This window comes from Diceros bicornis, chromosome 29, assembly GCF_020826845.1.
Source record: "Diceros bicornis minor isolate mBicDic1 chromosome 29, mDicBic1.mat.cur, whole genome shotgun sequence".
In the NCBI taxonomy this organism is placed as follows: Eukaryota; Metazoa; Chordata; class Mammalia; order Perissodactyla; family Rhinocerotidae; genus Diceros; species Diceros bicornis.
Window position 1 is genome coordinate 27,213,754 of NC_080768.1, and position 11,940 is coordinate 27,225,693.

Below are 11,940 nucleotides of genomic sequence, written 5' to 3' on the forward strand. Positions count from 1 at the left end.
AATGGAGCGCGGCGGCGCCTCTCGCCGCGCGCCCGCCCGCCCGCCCGCCCGCCGACCCCGGCCTTCGCGGCGCGTGTCCTGCCCGGCACCAGGGGCCCAGCAGCCCCTCCACCCGCTGCGGCGTTCGGCGTCAAGAAAATAGCCAGTCGAGAAGCCGGCCTAACGGAGCCAGGGCTCGGTTTGGAGGTTTCATCCGTTTTTCCCTCCGTGCTTCCCCCCTTAAGCGCCCCACAGGTCTCCTCCCGGGACCGGAGCGGAGAGGGGACCGTGGCACCGCTGAGCAGCCGGCGGGGCTGGGACCTCCTCGTCCCAGGCTCACCGAGCGCGTTCGGCCCGGCCAGTCGTTTTTCCAGTGCGATTCCTCAGACTTTAGCTTATGCATTAGCCTGATCGATTTTCATCGTAAGCCATTAAATCAGCTTTATAGCTTCCCAGGAACGTGGGCAAGCCCCAAGTTAGAAGATGAAAGAGCAAGCCCTCCTGCCCCGAAGCCCAGTAACAGGAGTGAGGTGTTGGGTTTGTTGCTTTACGACCCAGAGGGAGGCATTAGTTGCCGGAATGTTGTGCCCATGGAGGAAGGCGGGGTGTCACTCCCTTCCACGCTTCCTAAAGATGTTTATTTACCCCTGGTGGGGAAAACCCCGACGTTTTTGCCTTTTGGAAAAGTCCTCACCCCATCTTGCACACGTGTGAATCGTATCCTCAGGAAATGACAATCAGGGTCCACATTTGGTGCGAAGCTAGACCCAGAGAAACTGACGCGTAAAGGATTTAATAAGCTCTGGGGCCGATTCAGGTTTCTTTGCATCCCACTTTCCAGGTCAGGTAGCATTTCTCCCGCCCCTAGTTTTACTTATGCATTTCAATTCCCAGAGGCTGCTTTTGGCAGGGGGGTTTGTGCGCGCCGCGGTGGGGACACGACAGAAGCCAAAAATTATTCGCCCGACATCTTGCCAAGTCTTGTTAGTAAGAATTAACCACCGAGCGGGGGAATTACAGGACTCGCTCGCGGCTTCGGGGTCGGGTCTTCCACTCTTGGTCGCGGGTGGAAGCCGCCGAACACGCGGGGTCCCTCCTGCCCCCAACTCGACCTTCCGCTCCGCCTTTGTTCCCGGCGGAGCGGCTCTCTGGAGCTGTCACCTCCGGCCCCCAAGACCACCCCTCCACTCCCTAAACCGGCCTTGGCGGGGGCCTGCGCTTCCGAGACCTACGACCCGCGCTCCCCTCCCACTGCGCCCCGAATCCCGCGACGCCCCGGGCCAGGTCGAGTGGGCCGTGAGGGGCGCCGCTCAACCGAGGGGATCTTCCTTTTACCTCGGGCTCCAAAATGCCTCAACATGGCACTGCACTGATCCTGTCTCTATTTAGAATTTAATATTTTGTTCGTCATGGACTTTTTTTGCATTAGTTTTAATCGTTTTAAAAATACATTGCATTAAGATATTTATTTTGACTGCTTTTTGGTGCCCCCTTAAATTTTGCGCCCGAGGCGCGTTGCTCACCCTACTCCCGGCCCTGGAAGGGGCCACAACTGCGGAACGACTGAGGAACGACCGAGGCCTCTGGGTGGCGGGAGCTCGGACGCCGGGCACTCCGGGTGGGAGGCTCACTGCTCGGCCTCCTCGGTGGGGAGGGGTTGGTCCTCCCTCCCGAGGACAAAAGGGGCCTCTGTCCGGTTTCTCCTTCTGCTGAGGTGGCTGTGAGGCTGTCTAAAGACTGGCTATCCTTGGTACACCAAGCGTGCGCCCTTTCCAAGGAGACCCCCACGCCCCAGTAGTCCCGGGCGCACTCGCAGCCTAGGAATCCGGCCCCTACCAGGCCCGCGGGCCGGGACCTCCCCAGCCTAAGGAACCGCCGACGCCTTTAGTAGGGCTTGGACAGCACATTTTTTGGAAGAGCCTCTCAGTGGAGGCAGGTCCGGGCCAATTTCGCACGTGTCGCAGGAGCTGGGGAGCCGTTCCTGGGCCGCACTGCACGCGCTCTGTTGGCCTTTGTCTCCGCTGCGCCGGGGGCGCCTCCCCGCCGGCCCGACCCCCGCCCGGCGCTCACGTGGCCGGTAAATAACAGTCAAATCCGGGGGGAGGAAAATGCCCATCGAACAAAGACTTGCTTTCTGCACCTGACAGTAATCCGCGGTGGCGAAGCCGGTAAATCCCGCAGGCGATTCACACTGAAGAGGGTGTGGGCGGGCGCGTGTGAGTGTGTGTGTGTCCACGTGTGCCTGTCCGCGCCTGCGCGCCCGCACCCTGGAGGGGAACCGCGGCTTCGGACTTAATGTTTTTAAGCCAAGAGCCGCTTTAATTAGGAACAAGAACGCCTGATTTTTTAGAAACTGAAAAAAAAAACCAAAAAAATCCTCTCCCCTCAACTCAGGAATTAGCCTTCAGATGTGTAAATTTCAGCAAACGAGATTTAAATTTTGTGTTTATCTGGATCCTACGTAAACACCCTAGATAATTTTATTTATTTATTTATTGGTAAGTGCGTGGGCCATTTGGTACACAGTGTAATGAATACAATGTGAGAGCTACCCAGTACCGACTATAGAGATGGTAAAACTTGTCTCCAATTAGTATACAGGCTGGAGGTGGGAAACTTAGTTTACACAGGAACCTTGTGAAACAGCTTCTCAGTAAGTAGATCCTGGAGTAAACAAAGGCATTTGGAAGGAAGATATTGTTTGAATGTCATTTCAAAGTTAATTTAATTAACGAAGGCATATCTGCAGGAGTTGGGAGGGGATTGCCCAAGGAGAGAGATTTTATTTATATTCAGCAGTAAACCTCTGGGTGAAACTGCTTTAAAAATTCACTGTGACATGTAAATCCAGCTTCGCTTTCATCAGACAGTCCTTAGACCGACCTTATTAGTCACTGTCAAGCCTGGCAAACCGGTGCTCTTGTTTAAGAACATTTCTTTCCAATTAGGAAGTTGTGTGATCTGGGAATTTAAAGCCCAGAGTAGGATCCCCAGAGAGGATTATGGCTTCTATTCTGGTTTTGATGCCAACCTCTGACTCACTGCCCTGTCCCAAAGTGCCTGAATAAAACTTGCCTGAAGAATCATTAATGAATTAATCAAGGTGACAATGGAAAGAAAGGGCCTGTGGGCTCCTCTTTCCTGAGCAAAGAGGATGCTTTGCTCATTACTCTCCACTGGAACAGGAATGATCAGGTTTGCATGGACTTTTTGGCGAGGCTTCTTGGATCAGCTGATTGGGGAGCTTCTCCTCTGGTGGTGGGAATGCTCCGAAGCACTGGGAGGCTGTCTCAGGCTCCTCCAAGCAGAGAAATCTGTCTGCTGGTTCCGAAGCACATGTGTAAATGGAATCGAGGACGGTCTGTCCTTCCCTGCCCATCACTGCCCATCAAGTCAGGACTCAAAAGCAATGGCAAGTCTTCACTGTTCAGCCTGAACATCACCAAACGATGTCAAAAACATAGCCTGAAGGGTTTTCTAGTCCTGACTTGGTCACAGATCTGTTTAGTAGCCTCCATTTATTTTCTATGCATGATACCATAGCACTTGCTAGTGATTTAAAATGCTAGGTGTCTAACCCAAGGTCTCTGCAGGAAGGTTTTAATATACTGCTTCATTCACTACTTTATTTGAAAACTATTCAATCTAGGCTGTGCCACCATCTAGCTTAGTGACCTTCGGCAAGACCATCTCCCTGGGTCTCAGTTTCTTCATCTGCAAAATGAGGAGTTTGGACAGGACGGGTCCTCAGGTCTAGTCTGTTTCCACCCCAATATGATTCTGAGCAGGAGAGCTCTCTCTCTCACCCCGGAGCCCAAGCTCCTGCAGCCATCTCCTCTCCCTCCTCAAAGGCGGGGGGTGTCACACACAGAGCAGTCTCTGGCTGCTTTCTGTCCCTCTTCTGCTCATGGAGAGCAAAGTTCTTAGTTTTTGTATGTTTAGTCAAGTGCTAATGTCCCAAGCTCCTTGAGCTTTTCAAAATCAGATTTTGGAAACAAATACTTCTCCAAATAAGAAATAAAATGGGCTCAGCCTTTTGGGTTTTTTTTGTCACTCTAGCTGTGAGTATTTTCTTACTCATTTATTCAACAAGCATGTTAAATTTGGTGGGGGAAACAAATTTGTCCGAAGTACTGACTGTGCTTTCAAAGTGTGTATAATCTAGTTGGTCTAGTCCAGGTGTGATTGTCAGTGTATGTTCCTGCAGAGTAGGATCTCGGTGTCATAAGGAAGAACAAACAAAATGCCAGGGGGGTTCAGATGAGAAGGGGATTGAACGGTGTTGTGGGATGAAGGAAATGGAAGAAAAACGCTACTGTGAATAAAATATATTACATCTACTTAAATTTTATCCTTGACTTCTCTTAGGGCGTTCTTTTCTTCTTTGACTTTTCTCCCACCTCTGACATTCATTCTGTCCTGTGCCTTATATCTTCCCCTTTCATTTGTTAACTTCTCTCTTCCCCAGTGGTTTGCCTGCTAAAAATAGATGAGCGATTGGTCTAAAGCTACAAAGAGCCAAGACGATGCAAAGGCTCTGTAGAAAATCTATGTCATGGACAGCGAGTGACCTAGATGTGAGGGGACCCAGGTGTGGGCCTGACTGACTTTCATTGTGATCTTAGGCAAGTCAGTTGTTGTTCTATGCCTTAGTTTTACCATCCTTAAAACCAAGTTAAATAATGTAATTATTATTTACTTTTCTCAGGACAACAAAATGTCTAAATCACGTTTCCAAGGATCCAGCGGTAAACTTATTTTGCAAACGAAATGTTGGAGTACGTGGTCAGAAAAGATTTTGGGGTTTGTGAAATTATTTATATAAAAATTCTTACCAAAAGTAAACATTAAATCACATTTATTTATGTATTTTCTAAATCTTCCTTTATTAAAAGCAGTAAAATGACCTGAAATTGACTATCACAGAAAATCTGGGACTTTGGGGCATTATTTCTGCATTGGTGAAACAGTAAAGGAAATGAAGTTATAGAAGACCCCTGCCATGTTGCCTGTTTGCTACCACAGCCCCAGGTCATCGTTATCCACTCATGTCTCCACATTCATTCTGCAGAGGGTCCTGGACACAGTCCTGCCTACCCACTAAGTGTGGGGAGTGTGTATCCTACCTTTCAGATGTTTTAGCTAGTCTTTGCTTCCACATCTTGGTCTCATTGGGGGCTTTTTGTGTAACAGTTGCTTAATTCTCATCATAACTGTAGGGGAGGAAAAAAATCTTTCCTCTACCCTCTTAGGTTTGTACCTGGGGCCTGCCAATTAAACTGACAAAGACAGGTTAACGGAAGAAAAAGCACACAATTTTAATTGATGTTAATAAATTTTTTACATGCACAGAGGCTTCACAGAGAAGAAATGAAAACCCAAAGAAGTGATTAGACTCGGAGGCTTATATGCTATTTTAACAAAGGGCAATATATTGTAGAGAAGTGACTAGACAAAGGAAAGGGAGTTTGGGCATCTAGGGCTGATAAATTATGGGAAGGTGACTAGGAAATATATGGGGGAAACTAATGGTAAATAAAGGTTATTTAGTAAGGTTTATTTGTGCAGACTCATCTTGGTGCCATCTCCATCTCCGGCGATTGGGGTTGTTCTCTTCCTGGTATGGAAGAAGGAGACGCCTGCACAAAGGGAGTTTGTGCCCTGCTTTTAGGCAGGCAGGAAGGGGGCAGAGAGCTCTTCTTATGTCTGCTTTTTCTCAATTGCCTTTGGCTCAAAATAATCCTTATGCCCAAGTGGCACATTTTCGGGTGTCATATTCTGATCCCCTTCATAACCATATCACAGATTGACCCGGTGCTGGGTGGGGCAAAGAGAGGTATCAGAGTTTCAGCTTGAGCGTTGCTTCAATGATGAGCAGGTCGCATTCAGCCAATCCATGGCTTTAGAAACCCTGTAGTCCTTTAGAAATGCTCAAGTCCTTACTTCTGAGTTTTCAGGTAGACGGAAGGAAGGGGCCAAGGACCACCCATTTCTAAATGGAAAATATCCACCTTTAGTTAACTATTTTAGCATAAAGCAAAAGGCTTTGACACTGCATGAGACTGATCATTCACTTCCGTTGATATAATAGTTTTCTGAAGTCAGAGCGTGAACAGCCTCGCCCAGCTGGATGGGATGCTCGGATTTCCAGCCCCGATTTCCAGCCCCGGGAAGGAAAAAAAGGGGAAGCAGAGATGAGGAGGCGCAGGACTGCACCCTGCACCTTCTTCTGAGAGGACTCCTGCAGAACTGCAACCTCACCTGTTCAGCACCCGCAGCCCCACATCTGCCTCCGTCATCCTGCCCCACGAAGCTGCTCCTCGGAGAGTGTCAATTTTCCTCTAGATAACCTAATCTTCTATGTGACCCAGTTTTTGCCTTTTAAAAAAATTATCTGGACTATCTGGAATTAACATACAAAAGGAATACAGCCAAACGTGCTCTATTCTTTTCCAGATAGGAGTTGTAGTCTCTCTACCTTTTCCGTTGGAATTAGCATAACAATCCGCAAGGGTTTACTCACTGAGGGAAATACCTAGGGTCCTCTTTAAGCAGTGGTTAATTACATCTTGCTATTCATCCCATTTGTTAGAGGTTAACTAATTAGCACCCAGCCAACTCCATTTTTGATCTATTTCTCTTTCTCCAGACTCCCAGTGTCCTGTGTCACACAGTCTTGAACCTCCCCACCAAGTAACAAGGTAACAAGGTCTGTCTTCTCTTCTAGGTGACCAGGGATTCTTTTCCAGGCCCATCTGCATCCTCCTGCCTTGACTCTGAGTCGTGTCCTCTCCAGACCTGGGTTTTGTTTGCTGCAATGAAAATAGGTACAGGCTTTGGAGCCAGACAAATGTGGGTTTCAGTGCTCGCTTGGCCATTTAGCAGCTGGGGAACTTGGGGTTAGTTCTGACCTTCACTTTCCACATCTTGTCAATGGGAATGTTACTAACACATAGACTAATCATTGGGAATGTTATCAACAAATCTTATTCTGCTTCCCTTGGAGGATTTTTTTAAGAAGCTAAGAGATGTCTATGAGGCAGCATTTCTGATTTGTACATTATGCTCTCCGTGGGGGTGCAATTGGCAAAGCTCCAGCCCCATTGGAAAGTACAGAGAGGTTCTTGTGTCATCAGGCCAGGCTGCTCAGGCCCAGCTGTTAATCCAGGTGTTTGCCCAGTTGTTTGCCCATCGGCCAACGTAACATGAAAGGCTCCTGGATTCGTCCTGCTGTTTCCCACTATCAGGACTGCTCCTCCCAGTCTCCTTGATATGTCTCCACACCACCCGCCGTTTATCCAAACTCAAATCTCACTGTCAGGGAAACCTCTGTGACCACTTCAGCAGGAAAGGCAATCCTCCCCTCTTCTAGTTTTCTCCAATCCTTACTGCCTGTCACTCATTTATTTCTTACTGTTTCCTGCATAGTGCTTATCTTTTCACTAGTGTTGTGTGAGAAGTTTCCTTGATGCAATGGTAGCTTCCAATTCCACTGTCTTAGGCAAACTGTCTTAGTCTGTTCAGGCTGCTATAAACAAAAATACCACAGACTGGGTGGCTTAAACAACAGACGTTTATTTCTCACAGTTCTGGAGGCTGGGAATTTCGTCTAAGATCAAGGTGCTGGCAGATCTGGTGTCTGGTGAGGGCTCACTTCCTGGTTTGCCAATGGCTATCTTTTTATTATGTCGCCACATGGTACAGAGCTAAGAGAGAGGAAGTCAGCTCTCTCCTGTCTCTTCCTATAAGGGCACTAATTCCATTCATAAGGGCTCCATCCTCGTGACCTAATCACCTCCCAAAGGCCCCACCTCCTAATACCATCCCATTGGGAGTTAGGGTTTCAACATATGAATTTAGCGGGGAGATGACACATTCGGTTCATAATGCCATCCCAGACGTGTTGGAACAGAAAGGCTCTCAGGCCAAATTAAGATTCTCGAACCACATGATTTATTGACTCAGTTGAAAAGCAAGGGTGAGAAGCAAGGGTGAAAAGATGAGGTGGGTTAACCCACTTAGGTCAGGGTGCAAGCGACTAGAAGGACCACACTACTTTTATTCTCATTTATGTGATGTTCGTGTGTCCTGTGTTCTCTGCCACAGCAGCCTTCCCTGCTCATGGTGTAGTTACACAGTCCAGTGTTCAGCTTTGAACAAGGAGGCTCAGCAGAGAAAAGTGTCTGAGCCACACATACTTGCTCTGTCAGAGAGATGAAGGGGGTGAGTGTGCCTGGACAATAAATAGCTTGCTGAACAGCCATGAGTTTCATCTATGTTTCTAGACAAAGCACATGTGGGGCCAGAACGGGACCAAGATGATGTCACCAGTGGTGGCAGATTTAGGGATGACATAGCTGTCATCCTAGAGGTGGCATGATCCATTCCTTATGACTCGTTCCTTCCAACCTTTTCTGTCTATTAGTAACATTCTTGTTTCATCCTTTTTTTTAAAAAAATGGCAAATATATGTAACATAAAATTTACCATTTTTAAGTGTACAATTCAGTGACACTAAGTATATTTACAGTGTTGTGCAACCATCTCCACTATCCATCTCCAGAACTTTTTCACCATCCCAAATTCTGTATCCATTGAACAATAACTCCCCATTCCCCGCTCCCTCCAGCCTCTGGCAACCTCCATTCCACTTTCTGTCTCTATGAATTTGCCTATTCTAAATAATCCATATAAGTGTAATTATACAATATTTGTCCTTTTATGTCTGGCTTATTCACTCAGCATAACGTTTTCAAGATTCATCCATGTTGTACCATGGATCAGAATTTCATTCCTTTTAAAAACTGAATGATATTCTACTGTATGTATGTACAACATTTTGTTTATCCATTCATCTGTTGATGAACGTCTGGGTTATTTCTACCTCTTGTGGATAATGCTGCTATGAACATTGGTGTCCAAGTATCTGTTTGAGTGTCGGCTTTCAGTTCTCTTGGGTACATACCCACATGTGGAATTCTAGATCATATGGTAATTCTATGTTTAACTTTTTGAGATTCATCCTTTTTTATCTATGTTCAATACTTGTATGCTCTATTTATTTTTCTATAGCTAACATGTCTCATAAGCTATGTCTTAGTCCATTCGGGCTTTTATAACAAATACCATAGACTGAGTGGCTTAAACAACAAACGTTTATTTCTCACAGTTCTGGAGGCTGGAAGTCTAAGATCAAGGTGCCGGCAGATCCAGTGTCTGTGAGGAGCTGCTTCCTGGTTCATAGATGACCATCTTCTCATTGTAACCTCCCGTGGCAGAAGGGGCAGGGGGGCTCTCTGGGGTCTCTTTTATAAGGGCATGAATCCCATTCATGAGGGCTCCACCCTCATGACCTCCCAAAGGCCCCACCTTCTAATACCATCCCATTGGGGGTTAGGGTTTCAACATACGAATTTTGAGAGGACACAAACATTCAATCTTTAGCAAACTACTTGCTTCTATACTTAGTTTTCCTCATTTTCTATAGCAGAATTAAGTAACCTTAGATATTGCAGCAAATTCACATTACAATCCTGTCCGTATTATCTGCCTAGCAACAACGTCAGATCTGTTCTTGGACCTTGACAAAACTCCTACAATCCTCAGGCCAGAGCTGTGCACAAACTCCTTGGAACAGAGATCTGTTAGCTTATTAATTGCTATGACCATGCTCAGGAAAAATGCCAACAGCCCTTCCCCCTCCCCACCTCGCGCCCCACCAGCCTCTCTGCTCCGCGTGTGCTCCTTACATTCTTTCAAACACTCTGTAGGATTTACCTGCTCCCCACACCATCGCTGTTGCTGGCTTCTCTGGCCCCCATTTCCTGCTCCTTTTATGTGGTTTGATGTTGCTGCCGGGGTCCCCAGGGCCACAGCTCACTGGAGAGACCCATCCAGACCCTCAGCCTCCAACAAGTCCACCCCGCCAACTGCCCTTGGCTCCCTTGTCTCCGTCGACAGTCCAAGAGCTTCAGGCAGTTTCCGGTCCTGCCCCTGACAGGCTGGTTTAATCCTCTCGTGCTCTGCAGGAACTTCTGACCAAACTAGCTGCTTCCGCTCACTGAGGCGCACAGAGGCAGTCACACTGCAATGAGCTTATGTGTGTAGATGGCTGTTCAGAGCAGAGCCTGAGCCAAAGGGTATACTTCCTGGCCTGAGGCATAAACACCACATATATTTTTTTTCCCTTTCAGAAGGGATATTTTTCATGCTTGTAATGAAGTGCGGTCAGAACCCATTCTCTTCTAGAATATTAGGTCAGGCAGAGGTTTTTCCTTCTTCTGTTTTATACATGTGAATAAAAATGGAATAAAGAAAGCACGCCATTAAATATTTTACACATATGTCAGTAGATGCAGTTCTAGAGCAGACTTTTTTCTGGGGTATTTGTTGTCAGTTTAAGGGGAAAGGCAAGAGATTAGACTGTGTGCCTTTAGCCATATCTTCACCGTCTGGGTTGGGAAAAACACAGAAATAGTTTCTAAAAATTATCAGGATTCCCATTTGGAAGCTATCAAGTTTGAAGAATACCAAACTGCAGAATGCTAAAAATATAGAATTTTTTTTTGTCTTACTTATGAGGGCTCCTGTTTCTGTGACTTCTTTCCAATTGACTGAAGCATCAAGAAAAATGTTGGAGACAGGCTTAAACCTTCCCTGGAGGGCAGCTCTGGCAAAGGCCTTCTCTGTGTATGAGATGCCCCAAACCCTTGCATTGCAGAAGATGAAGTGTGTGTGTGCATACATACACACGTACATGTGCACGCACATACATATATGTGTGTGTACATAAACATACATACATATACACATACACGTGTGTATAAAATTTAGTTTTTCTTCTTGAAACACCATTTCCAACCTCCACCTCTATACTGGGGCTCATTTTTGCAAAACCCCCTTGTTCTTTCCCCACGCCTTGCAATTCAAAAGGGCTTTCTTATTCTCCCTTAATGGGAGTGTTAACTCATGTTCACTCGTGACAGGATGTATTCAAATTAAATGCTTGCAAAATTCAGAGACCAATTTTCTTCCACCTCTGGGCTGGGTTTTCTTGTTTGTCGATACGTCTTCAGTTAGTTGTCACTTTGGAAGGTCCACAGCATCACTGGGTGGTGATTGACAGGCGGGAAGGGGGAGGATCAGGGAGCACCCAGGAGTGAGGCATCTTGTGTTTCGCTGTGATGATTATGGAGGATAAAAGCAGTTGCTCCAATTAGGCCACAGGGGGAAGGGCCTGGCATCCCACCCAGTGAGTGTCTCAGGTCAGCTTGTGCCTGCAGCCAGGGAGGGTCGGTGTCTGTCTATCCTACTCCCTACTGCACTCCTTCAAGTCCTGTTTTGAGCGGAGGTAGAGGCGGTTGTTGCCAGGATAATTAAAAAGGAAAGATAGTTGACAGTGACATATGCCATCTGCTGAGTTTCATAGCCAGTGTACCATCAGTTAAGGAGTTGTGTGGACACGTCCAATTCCTCCACCTCCCTGCGTACCTCTTGGACAGGACTCTGTTCTGAAGATAACTCAATGTGAAATACTCTGCACACATCTAGGTCTAGAAAACCCTAGAAAAGGGACACTCAGTAACTGGGGACTTGTCTTAGCTCTGGCAGCCGTAACACAGGACCACAGACTGGGTGGCTTAAACAACAGAAATTCATTTCCTCACAGTTCTGGAGGCTGGAAGTCCAAGATCAAGGTGTTGGCAGGGATGGTTTCTTTCTTTTTTTGTGAGGAAGATCAGCCCTGAGCTAACATCCTATGCCAATCCTCCTCTTTTTGCTGAGGAAGACTGGCCCTGGGCTAACATTCATGCCCATCTTCCTCCGCCTTATATGGGGCACCACCACAGCATGCATGGCTTGACAAGCAGTGCATCTGTGCACGCCCAGGATCTGAACCTGCCAACCCCGGGCCACAGAAGTGGAGTGCGTGCACTTAACCGCTATGCCACTGGGCTGGCC